We start from the raw sequence: 12,017 nt of genomic DNA, 5'->3' as shown, positions 1-12,017 counted from the left end.
GCAATGTGTAAAATGGGGACACTTGCCAGCGTACTGTGTAAAATGGGGACCTGTGCCTGCCGCTATGTGTAAAATGGGGACACTTGCAGCGTACTGTGTAAAATGGGGACCTGTGCCTGCCGCAATGTGTAAAATGGGGACACTTGCCAGCGTACTGTGTAAAATGGGGACCTGTGCCTGCCGCTATGTGTAAAATGGGGACACTTGCCAGCGTACTGTGTAAAATGGGGACCTGTGCCTGCCGCAATGTGTAAAATGGGGACACTTTTTCCTGCCGCAATGTGTAAAATGGGGACACTTTTTCCTGCCGCAATGTGTAAAATGGGGAATGGGGACACTTGCCTGTCGTACTGTGTAAAATGGGGACACTTTTTCCTGGATATGAAATGTATGTTAGAAAAGGCAGTTTCTCAGGTAAAAAAGTTCTGAAAGAGATATATATATATATATATATATATATATATATATATAATATTTTTATTCATTTATTTATTTTATTTTATTTTATTATTTTTATTTATTTATTGTAAAATATTTTTTTTTTTTTTTTTTTGCGGGGGGGTGTCAAATGACTACCTTGCCCCGGGTGACAAAAATCCTAGTTTCGGCCCTGCCCTGAGGAGTAAGTACAGTCCAGCACTGCACATTATTACTACTGTATTTAAGTAATGTACATTTCTCTAATGTCCTAGAGGATGCTGGGGTCCATTTAGTACTATGGGGTATAGACAGGTCTGTAGGAGCCATCGGCACTAAATGACTTTAAACGTGTGGGCTGGCCCCTCCCCTCTATGCCCCTCCTCCAGACGTCAGTTTAGAAATTGTGCCCGGAGGAATCTGTTTGGATGGGCGACCATGTTAAGGTCGACGGTCATTAGGTCGACCACTATTGGTCGACAGTGACATGGTCGACATGGACTCATGGTTGACACATGAAAATGGTCGACATGACAGGTCAGCATATGAAAGGTCTCCAGTGATGAATACTCACCACTCTTCTGACTTCTGGCTCTGTTAGGGGGTGGCGGCAGTGCTGCGGGAGTGAGCACTGGCCAGGCTTGGGCTATGTTCAGTACCCTCAGGAGCTAATGGTGTCCTGTCAGCGGAAGCAGAGCCATGGAACTTAATGAGAAGTTGGTTCCTACTTCATACCTCCCAACTTTCTTATGTTCTAAGGAGGGACACATGCATGGCGAACCCGCGTGCTCCCGAAAAGGGGATAGGGCCTATGAAAAGGGGCGTGGCTTCGCGGATGCCCCGCAATTGCTAGCCACGCTAAGCAGGGCAGCGAGATCTAGCATGCAGGCCAATCTAGCACCAGCGATAGCGATGCGCAGAGCTGCGCATCGCTATCGCAGTGGGAGGTACACACGGAGCGATCATGCATAAAATCTAAGCAATCTAGTCAAATCTAAGTGATCGCTCCGTGAGTACCCCCCTTAAGTCCCACAAAGCAGGGAGACTTGCCAGCAGCATCCTCTAGGATGTTAGAGACATACAGGTGTTCCGAAACATACAGTACTGTATCTGAGTGAGCCTAATAATGAGTATACTGTGAGATACTGTATGACATACTGTACAGTATGCTGTATCCGAAGTGGTGCATTCATGAACAAACTCCATATGCAGTAACCTTTTTGGTTGCTTTAAGAAATATCCTTCACAATATGGCAATCCCTGCCCCCCAGTCAAAACCTGTTTCTGTAGACACTAGTGTTCAATTAGCAGCAATTGAATGTGTATTCAGATTAAAGTGGATTAACTAGTGTCTGCAGAAATGGTGTTTGACTGGGGGGAGGGACAGCCATACAATACTGTATAGCAGTGATTTTCAACCTTTTTTTAGTCACGGCACACCGAATAATATTTTAAAATTCCCAGGGCACACCATCAGTTCCCCACAGAAAAAAAACAAAAAACACACATTGGCCCTCACAGTAAAGAAAAATCCACACATACATTGGTCTACACAGTTGCTCCCCACATAAATCATGTTGCTCACACATAAATCAATCATATTTCTCCCCACATAAATCGCATTGCTCCCCACATTAATTATTCACATTGTTCCCCCCATAAATTCATATAAATCCTTATTCTCCCCACATAAATCTTATTGTTCCCCACAGGAGAAATAAAATAAATATTAGCCCCTACCGGTCAGCTGTCCTCCTCCCTGTCCCTCGGTTGCGGGCGTTCATAGTGGAGTGCTGCAAATACTGAGCAGGGGGCGGTTGGGCAGGTGTGGATGTGGGTTGGCAAGGAAAGCTGTGTATGCAGGCGGGAATTGGAAGATGTGTAAGCAGGCAAGTGGGCTGGCTGGGTGGTAGACGCGGCAGCAGTGACCTATGATATCACACCGCCGCGTCTTCAAGTCATAGGTCACGGCCGGAGCATGACTGATCCTCTAAAAAGAGCCCGGGCCAACAGTTCACTCTGAAGGTGCAGGACACTGCTCTGGCTCCGCGGCACACCTTGCAACTGGTCGCGGCACACTAGTGTGCCACGGCACACTGGTTGAAAAAGCCTGCTGTATAGTATACTGTAAATGACATTTCTTAGCAAACAGAAAGCCCTCCTTGTGATACATTTCTCTGTGAGTGAAAAATTGCACCAGCAAATCAGCTCATACAGTAACTGTCAATTTTCAAAAACAGTCTGTACCATGACAGTTAGGAGCTGATTGGCAATGGCTGAAACATTACTTACCGAGTAACAATGCAGTGGTACTGATCATCAGGGCAGTGGGCGGCAGTGGAGCATAAACCGAGAGGAGCAGCTGCAGCAGTTTATCACTGCTGCTGGGCTGCCCCTGTCACCCCAGGATCAGAGTTGGCAGCAGGTGTTGTGGCAGCCTGGATGGTGTGCATGGCTTATTACACCTGCATTAAAATAAATGTTGCCAGCATGAGGGGTATCAAATGCAAAAAGGATATACAGCATATTCTCTTGCATACTGTATATCAGTGTGCCTAAGTTCACGGCTCCCTTATATTATAAAGTATCATATGTCACTTCAAATGCTGCCATAATATCTAAAAGGGGGAGCTCTGCCTGCCGTAATACCTAAAAGGGGACTCCACCTGCCGTAATGTCTAAAAGGGGGCTCCGCCTGCCATACTGTGTAAAAGGGGGCTCCACCTACATACTGTACTGTAGGGGTGTCCCTTATTCATGTTATGACACACATTAGTGCCCCTCATACACAAAGCCCACAGCAGTAGCACCCCTAATACACATAATGCCCACAGCAGTACCGCCCCTTATACAATGCCCACAGTAGTATTGCCCCTTATGCTATGGCCACTGTACTGTTAGTGCCCCTTATGTACAGTAGAGCCCATAAAAGAAATGCCCCCAGTAGTAGTGCCCTTTATGTCCCCAGGAGTGCCCCTTATGTCCCGCTTATAAAGTGACTCCTATGCAATGCCCGTAAATCTCAAAAATAAAAATAGACGCTTGCAGGGGTGATCAAATATTTATTGTCACTGTAATAGGTACCGGCCAAGTTCCAGTGCCTGTTTTATGGAGAAAAAAAAAAATTACTGTAAATACTGTACTGTACCAGGCCCCCAAGGAACCCTATAAAGCACAGTTTACGTGACATCATGATGGTCCACAGCAGAGACATGGGGAGGCTCAGCCACAGGAGCAGGGAAAGGCTAAAGGGGAAGCTGAGGCACAGTGGGAGGTGTAGGATAAGAGGCACAGGGTGGGGAATAAGGTTTAGAAACAGTGGTGAAATGAGCCTTAACTTAACAAAAATGTCTTACCAGGACGAGGCGGGTCCGCAAATGCCGGCGGCGGAGGAATTGGTCCAGGGGTGCCTGTATTAAAAACATTGGCCACAGCATTACCATTGTCCCCAGCAGTAATCAAACAAAAGCATTCATACCCTCATGGTTTACTGTACATTTCAGTGGCAGTGAAAGAGTGGTGTCGAGCCCTTCGCCACCTTATCTGCTGCTGGGCCCTTCGCCATCTTATCCGCTGCTGACGCCCTGGGTACAGTACATTACTGCACATACTGAATGCTGTAACAGTAAATACTGTACTGTAATTTATGATTGGAAGACCCCAGCACTGATTTTGCCTATTACAGTGACAATAAATATTTGAATTGGTTCTTGATCACCCCTGCAAGCGTCTATTTTTATTTTTGAGATTTACCAGTGTCTGTGAAACTGATCGTAGATGTGCTAAATTTAGCACCCAGGTGCGATTTGCACCTTGTGAAATGTACAGTAAACCATGAGGGTATGAATGCTTTTGTTTGATTACTGCCGGGGACAATGGTAATGCTGTGGCCAATGTGTTTAATACAGGCACCCCTGGACCAATTCCTCCGCCGCCGGCATTTGCGGACCCGCCTCGTCCTGGTAAGACATTTTTGTTAAGTTAAGGCTCATTTCACCACTGTTTCTAAACCTTATTCCCCACCCTGTGCCTCTTATCCTACACCTCCCACTGTGCCTCAGCTTCCCCTTTAGCCTTTCCCTGCTCCTGTGGCTGAGCCTCCCCATGTCTCTGCTGTGGACCATCATGATGTCACGTAAACTGTGCTTTATAGGGTTCCTTGGGGGCCTGGTACAGTACAGTATTTACAGTCATTTATTTTTTTTCCCATAAAACAGGTATCGGCCAAGTTCCAGTGCCTATTACAGTGACAATAAATATTTGATCACCCCTGCAAGCGTCTATTTTTATTTTTGAGATTTACGGGCATTGCATAGGAGTCACTTTATAAGCGGGACATAAGGGGCACTCCTGGGGACATAAAGGGCACTACTACTGGGGGCATTTCTTTTATGGGCTCTACTGTACATAAGGGGCACTAACAGTACAGTGGCCATAGCATAAGGGGCAATACTACTGTGGGCATTGTATAAGGGGCGGTACTGCTGTGGGCATTATGTGTATTAGGGGTGCTACTGCTGTGGGCTTTGTGTATGAGGGGCACTAATGTGTGTCATAACATGAATAAGGGACACCCCTACAGTACAGTATGTAGGTGGAGCCCCCTTTTACACAGTATGGCAGGCGGAGCCCCCTTTTAGACATTACGGCAGGTGGAGTCCCCTTTTAGATATTATGGCAGGCAGAGCTCCCCCTTTTAGATATTATGGCAGCATTTGAAGTGACATATGATAATTTATAATATAAGGGAGCCGTGAACTTAGGCACACTGATATACAGTATGCAAGAGAATATGCTGTATATCCTTTTTGCATTTGATACCCCTCATGCTGGCAACATTTATTTTAATGCAGGTGTAATAAGCCATGCACACCATCCAGGCTGCCACAACACCTGCTGCCAACTCTGATCCTGGGGTGACAGGGGCAGCCCAGCAGCAGTGATAAACTGCTGCAGCTGCTCCTCTCGGTTTATGCTCCACTGCCGCCCACTGCCCTGATGATCAGTACCACTGCATTGTTACTCGGTAAGTAATGTTTCAGCCATTGCCAATCAGCTCCTAACTGTCATGGTACAGACTGTTTTTGAAAATTGACAGTTACTGTATGAGCTGATTTGCTGGTGCAATTTTTCACTCACAGAGAAATGTATCACAAGGAGGGCTTTCTGTTTGCTAAGAAATGTCATTTACAGTATACTATACAGCAGGCTTTTTCAACCAGTGTGCCGTGACACACTAGTGTGCCTCGACCAGTTGCAAGGTGTGCCGCGGAGCCAGAGCAGTGTCCTGCACCTTCAGAGTGAACTGTTGGCCCGGGCTCTTTTTAGAGGATCAGTCATGCTCCGGCCGTGACCTATGACTTGAAGACGCGGCGGTGTGATATCATAGGTCACTGCTGCCGCGTCTACCACCCAGCCAGCCCACTTGCCTGCTTACACATCTTCCAGTTCCCGCCTGCATACACAGCTTTCCTTGCCAACCCACATCCACACCTGCTCAACCGCCCCCTGCTCAGTATTTGCAGCACTCCACTATGAACGCCCGCAACCGAGGGACAGGGAGGAGGACAGCTGACCGGTAGGGGCTAATATTTGTTATTTTATTTCTCCTGTGGGGAACAATAAGATTTATGTGGGGAGAATAAGGATTTATATGGATTTATGGGGGGAACAATGTGAATAATTAATGTGGGGAGCAATACGATTTATGTGGGGAGAAATGTGATTGATTTATGTGTGAGCAACATGATTTATGTGGGGAGCAACTGTGTAGGCCAATGTATGTGTGGATTTTTCTTTACTGTGAGGGCCAATGTGTGTGTTTTGTTTTTTTTCTGTGGGGAACTGATGGCACACCATTGTATGGCTGTCCCTCCCCCCAGTCAAACACCATTTCTGCAGACACTAGTTAATCCACTTTAATCTGAATACACATTCAATTGCTGCTAATTGAACACTAGTGTCTACAGAAACAGGTTTTGACTGGGGGGCAGGGATTGCCATATTGTGAAGGATATTTCTTAAAGCAACCAAAAAGGTTACTGCATATGGAGTTTGTTCATGAATGCACCACTTCGGATACAGCATACTGTACAGTATGTCATACAGTATCTCACAGTTTACTCATTATTAGGCTCACTCAGATACAGTACTGTATGTTTCGGAACGCCTGTATGTCTCTAACATCCTAGAGGATGCTGCTGGCAAGTCTCCCTGCTTTGTGGGACTTAAGGGGGGTACTCACGGAGCGATCACTTAGATTTGACTAGATTGCTTAGATTTTACGCATGATCGCTCCGTGTGTACCTCCCACTGCGATAGCGATGCGCAGCTCTGCGCATCGCTATCGCTGGTGCTAGATTGGCCTGCATGCTAGATCTCGCTGCCCTGCTTAGCGTGGCTAGCAATTGCGGGGCATCCGCGAAGCCACGCCCCTTTTCATAGGCCCTATCCCCTTTTCGGGAGCACGCGGGTTCGCCACGCATGTGTCCCTCCTTAGAACATAAGAAAGTTGGGAGGTATGAAGTAGGAACCAACTTCTCATTAAGTTCCATGGCTCTGCTTCCGCTGACAGGACACCATTAGCTCCTGAGGGTACTGAACATAGCCCAAGCCTGGCCAGTGCTCACTCCCGCAGCACTGCCTCCACCCCCTAACAGAGCCAGAAGTCAGAAGAGTGGTGAGTATTCATCACTGGAGACCTTTCATATGCTGACCTGTCATGTCGACCATTTTCATGTGTCAACCATGAGTCCATGTCGACCATGTCACTGTCGACCAATAGTGGTCGACCTAATGACCTAATGACTGTCGACCTTAACATGGTCGCCCATCCAAACAGATTCCTCCGGGCACAATTTCTAAACTGACGTCTGGAGGAGGGGCATAGAGGGAGGGGCCAGCCCACACGTTTAAAGTCATTTAGTGCAGATGGCTCCTACAGACCTGTCTATACCCCATGGTACTAAATGGACCCCAGCATCCTCTAGGACATTAGAGAAATGTACATTACTTAAATACAGTAGTAATAATGTGCAGTACTGGACTGTACTTACTCCTCAGGGACAGCCGCAGTAATTCCAGTTTCCTGGGCTCCCTGGTGACCAGATCACTCCACTTCCTCTGGAGTGACCTGAGGCTGCAGGACTGGCCATATTTTGCTCGGATCTCAAGGCGGGCTTTATTGTAAGCCCGCCGCTTCTCCGAGTTCGTAGTAAATGGCCGGTCCCGCCACCTAAGCAGGATCAGAAGCTCCCCTCTAACGTAGCTTCTCCCTGCCATTTTTGCCTGATGTACAGTAAGACGCCGGATGCAGTCCACAAACCGTGGATTGAATCTGTAGCCCACAATGCGTGCAAACTGAATTTTCTTCCCCACCGCCTGCAATGTGGTATACCCATAACGGATTTTATCCGGTGTCTGTGTACAAAACATAATGGAGCCCAGCGGGAAAGAAAAAACAGACCAAACAAGTGTATTTATTTAAAAAAAAATATATAAAAATAAATTCACCAGAAAAAAAAAAAAATTCCGGTCTCAACAGGATTCGAACACGGGATACACGCATTGCAAGCAGACACTGTAACCATTATGCCACTGCTGACCATGATATGAGTTGGTACTCCAGGTAAATATATGATGTGTTTTGATGTGATGTACTATTAACGGATTTTGTCCGGTGTCTGTGTACAAACCATATTTATATTAGAAGGGATTAGGTACTTGGTTTGTCTTTTTTGGAGGCACAAGTATTATTTATATATTTTTAAAAAGATTATTTTTTTTTATTTTTTTAAATGGAATGGGAAAACCCCCCAAAAAATGGCGTGAGGTCCCCCCTCCAAAGCATAACCAGCCTCGGGCTCTTCGAGCCGGTCCTGGTTCTAAAAATCCGGGGGGGAAACGGACAGTGGATCCCCCGTATTTTTAAAACCAGCACCGGGCTCTGCGCCTGGTGCTGGTGCAAAAAATACGGGGGACAAAAAGAGTAGGGGTCCCCCGTATTTTTTACACCAGCATCGGGCTCCACTAGCTGGACAGATAATGCCACAGCCGGGGGTCACTTTTATACAGTGCCCTGCGGCCGTGGCATTAAATATCCAACTAGTCACCCCTGGCCGGGGTACCCTGCGGGAGTGGGGACCCCTTCAATCAAGGGGTCCCCCCCCCAGCCACCCAAGGGCCAGGGCTGAAGCCCGAGGCTGTCCCCCCCATCCAAGGGCTGTGGATGGGAGGCTGATAGCCTTGAGAAAAATGACAGAATATTGTTTTTTCCAGTAGTACTACAAGTCCCAGCAAGCCTCCCCCGCAAGCTGGTACTTGGAGAACCACAAGTACCAGCATGCGGGAGAAAAACGGGCCCGCTGGTACCTGTAGTTCTACTGGGAAAAAAAATACCAAAATAAATACAGGAGACACACACCGTGACAGTAAAACTTTATTTCACACCTGCCGACACATACATACTTACCTATGTTGACCCGCCGACTGCCACGTCTCCCTCGTCACTGTAGAATCCGGGGTACCTGTGAATAAAATTATACTCACCTGATCCAGGGTCCAGAGTATAATCCACGGACTTGTAAAAAAAAAAAAAAAACGCAATTACCCGTGCCAGCGGACTGAAAGGGGTCCCATGTTTACACATGGGACCCCTTTCCTCGAATGCAAAGACACCCCCATGACTGCTGTCACAGAAGTGTCTCTTCAGCCAATCAGCGAGCGCAACGTCCTTACACTCTGCTGATTGGCTGTATGCGCCTCTGAAGTGACAGAAGCGCATCGCAAAGCCTCTCCATTACTTTCAATGGTGGGAACTTTCCGGTCAGCGGTGGGGTTACCCGCGGTCAGCCGCTGACCGCGGGTGACCTCACCGCTGCCCGGAAAGTTCCCACCATTGAAAGTAATGGAGAGGCTTTGCGATGCGCTGTCTGACCTCAGACGCGAGACAGCCAATCAGGTCAGCGCCATGAAGTAGCGCTTCCTGATTGGCTGAAGATACCTCAGTGACAGGAGTCACGTGGGGTCCCGGCATTCGGCGAAAGGGGTCCCATGTGTCAACATGGGACCCCTTTCAGTCCGCTGGCACGGGTAATTGCGGTTTGTTTGTTTGCCAAGTACGTGGATTATCTCCCGGACCCTGGATCAGGTGAGCCTAATTTTTTTCACAGGTACCCCGGATCGTCGGAGACGAGACGTGCCGGTCGGCGGGTCAACATAGGTAAGTATGTATGTGTGTCGACATGTGTGAAATAAAGTTTTACTGTCACGGTGTGTGTCTCCTGTTTTTATTTGGATATTTTTTTCCCAGTAGAACTACAGGTACCAGCGGGCCCATTTTTCTCCCGCATGCTGGTACTTGTGGTTCTCCAAGTACCAGCTTGCGGGGGAGGCTTGCTAGGACTTGTAGTACTACTGGAAAAAACAATATTCTGTCATTTTTCTCAAGGCTATCAGCCTCCCATCCGCAGCCCTTGGATGGGGGGGACAGCCTCGGGCTTCACCCCTGGCCCTTGGGTGGCTGGGGGGGACCCCTTGATTGAAGGGGTCCCCACTCCCCCAGGGTACCCCGGCCAGGGGTGACTAGTTGGATATTTAATGCCACGGCCGCAGGGCACTGTATAAAAGTGACCCCCGGCTGTGGCATTATCTGTCCAGCTAGTGGAGCCCGATGCTGGTGTAAAAAATACGGGGGACCCCTACTCTTTTTGTCCCCCGTATTTTTTGTACCAGGCGCAGAGCCCGGTGCTGGTTTTAAAAATACGGGGGATCCCCTGTCCGTTTCCCCCCCGGATTTTTAGAACCAGGACCGGCTCGAAGAGCCCGAGGCTGGTTATGCTTTGGAGGGGGGACCTCACGCATTTTTTTTTTCAATAGAAAATTACATTAAATAAATTCATTAAAAAAAAATTTCTAGTCTCAACAGGATTCGAACACAGGATACACGCATTGCAAGCAGACACTGTAACCATTATGCCACTGCTGACGACGATATGAGCTGGCTCTCCAGGTAAATATATGATGTGTTCTACTCTTAGTGAACGCGCGGCACCGTTCTTAACATGGAGCATTCGCCACCTAGCGGTGAAAATGTGTATTACATGGCGTGGGACACAACGCACGCCATAACGTTATTACAACTCGCGATTCAGGACCCTAAATAGCGCGCTATGAGCAACGGTGTATGAGGATACATCTGTACATGACATTACTTCATTATATATAATTTTAAATCATAATGATGTCTGGCGCTTGATATTATTATAATTATGTACTGCATGAAATAGGTGTCGAATCCATCTCTGTGGCATGTCCATGTAAATGCGCGTGTTACCATATTTTGCTGTGCTCGCTGCGCGTATTTGCAAGTATAGCGACTCATATGTGTGTAGTTTGTATGTTCTTTTTATGTAATATTTTTGACTTCGACAGGTCGCATAAGGCCAGAAGAGGTCAGGGCTCCTCTTTTCTTGCCAGAGTTAAGGGTAAAGGGAAAAGAACACCTGCGTTGGCTAGCTCCCAGGAGCAAAAGTCCTCCCCGGCTTCTACAAAATCCACCGCATGACGCTGGGGCTCCCCTAAGGGAGTCCGCACCGGTGGGGGCACGTCTTCGACTTTTCAGCCAAATCTGGGTTCTTTCAGAAGTGGATCTTTGGGCAATCGAAATTGTTTCCCAGGGCTACAAGCTGGAATTCGAAGAGGTGCCCTCCCGCCGATTTTTCAAGTCGGCCTTGCCAGCTTCGCCACCGGAAAGGGAGGTGGTGTTAGCTGCAATTCAAAAGCTGTGTCAACAGCAAGTGGTGGTCAAGGTTCCTCTGGTTCAACAGGGAAAAGGGTATTATTCAACCCTGTTTGTGGTCCCGAAGCCGGATGGTTCGGTCAGACCCATTTTAAATCTGAAATCCCTAAACCTGTACTTAAAAAAGTTCAAATTGAAGATGGAATCGCTCCGAGCGGTTGTATCCAGCCTGGAAGGGGGGATTTTATGGTGTCACTAGACATAAAGGATGCATACCTTCATGTCCCCATATACCCTCCTCATCAGGAATACCTGAGATTCGCTGTACAGGACTGTCATTACCAGTTTCAGACGTTGCCGTTTGGGCTTTCCACGGCCCCGAGGATTTTCACCAAGGTAATGGCAGAGATGATGGTGCTCCTGCGCAGGCAGGGAGTCACAATTATCCCATACTTGGACGATCTCCTGATAATGGCGAGATCGAGAGACAAATTGCTGGAGAGCGTGTCGCTCTCCTTGAAAGTGCTGCAACAGCATGGTTGGATTCTCAATCTGCCAAAGTCACAATTGGTTCCAACGACTCGGCTATCGTTCCTAGGCATGATTCTGGGCACGGAAAAAAAGCGGGTTTTTCTCCCATTGGAAAAAGCCCAGGATCTCCAGAACATGGTCAGAGACCTGCTAAAACCAAAAAGAGTGTCTGTTCATCAATGCACTCGAGTTCTGGGAAAAATGATGGCAGCCTACGAGGCCATCCCCTTCGGCAGGTTTCATGCGAGGACTTTTCAGTGGGACCTTCTGGACAAGTGGTCCGGGTCTCATCTACAAATACAGCAGAAAATAACCCTGTCCCCCAGGGCCA

This window comes from Pseudophryne corroboree, chromosome 1, assembly GCF_028390025.1.
Source record: "Pseudophryne corroboree isolate aPseCor3 chromosome 1, aPseCor3.hap2, whole genome shotgun sequence".
Lineage (NCBI taxonomy): Eukaryota > Metazoa > Chordata > Amphibia > Anura > Myobatrachidae > Pseudophryne > Pseudophryne corroboree.
This window is presented reverse-complemented; position numbering follows the sequence as displayed.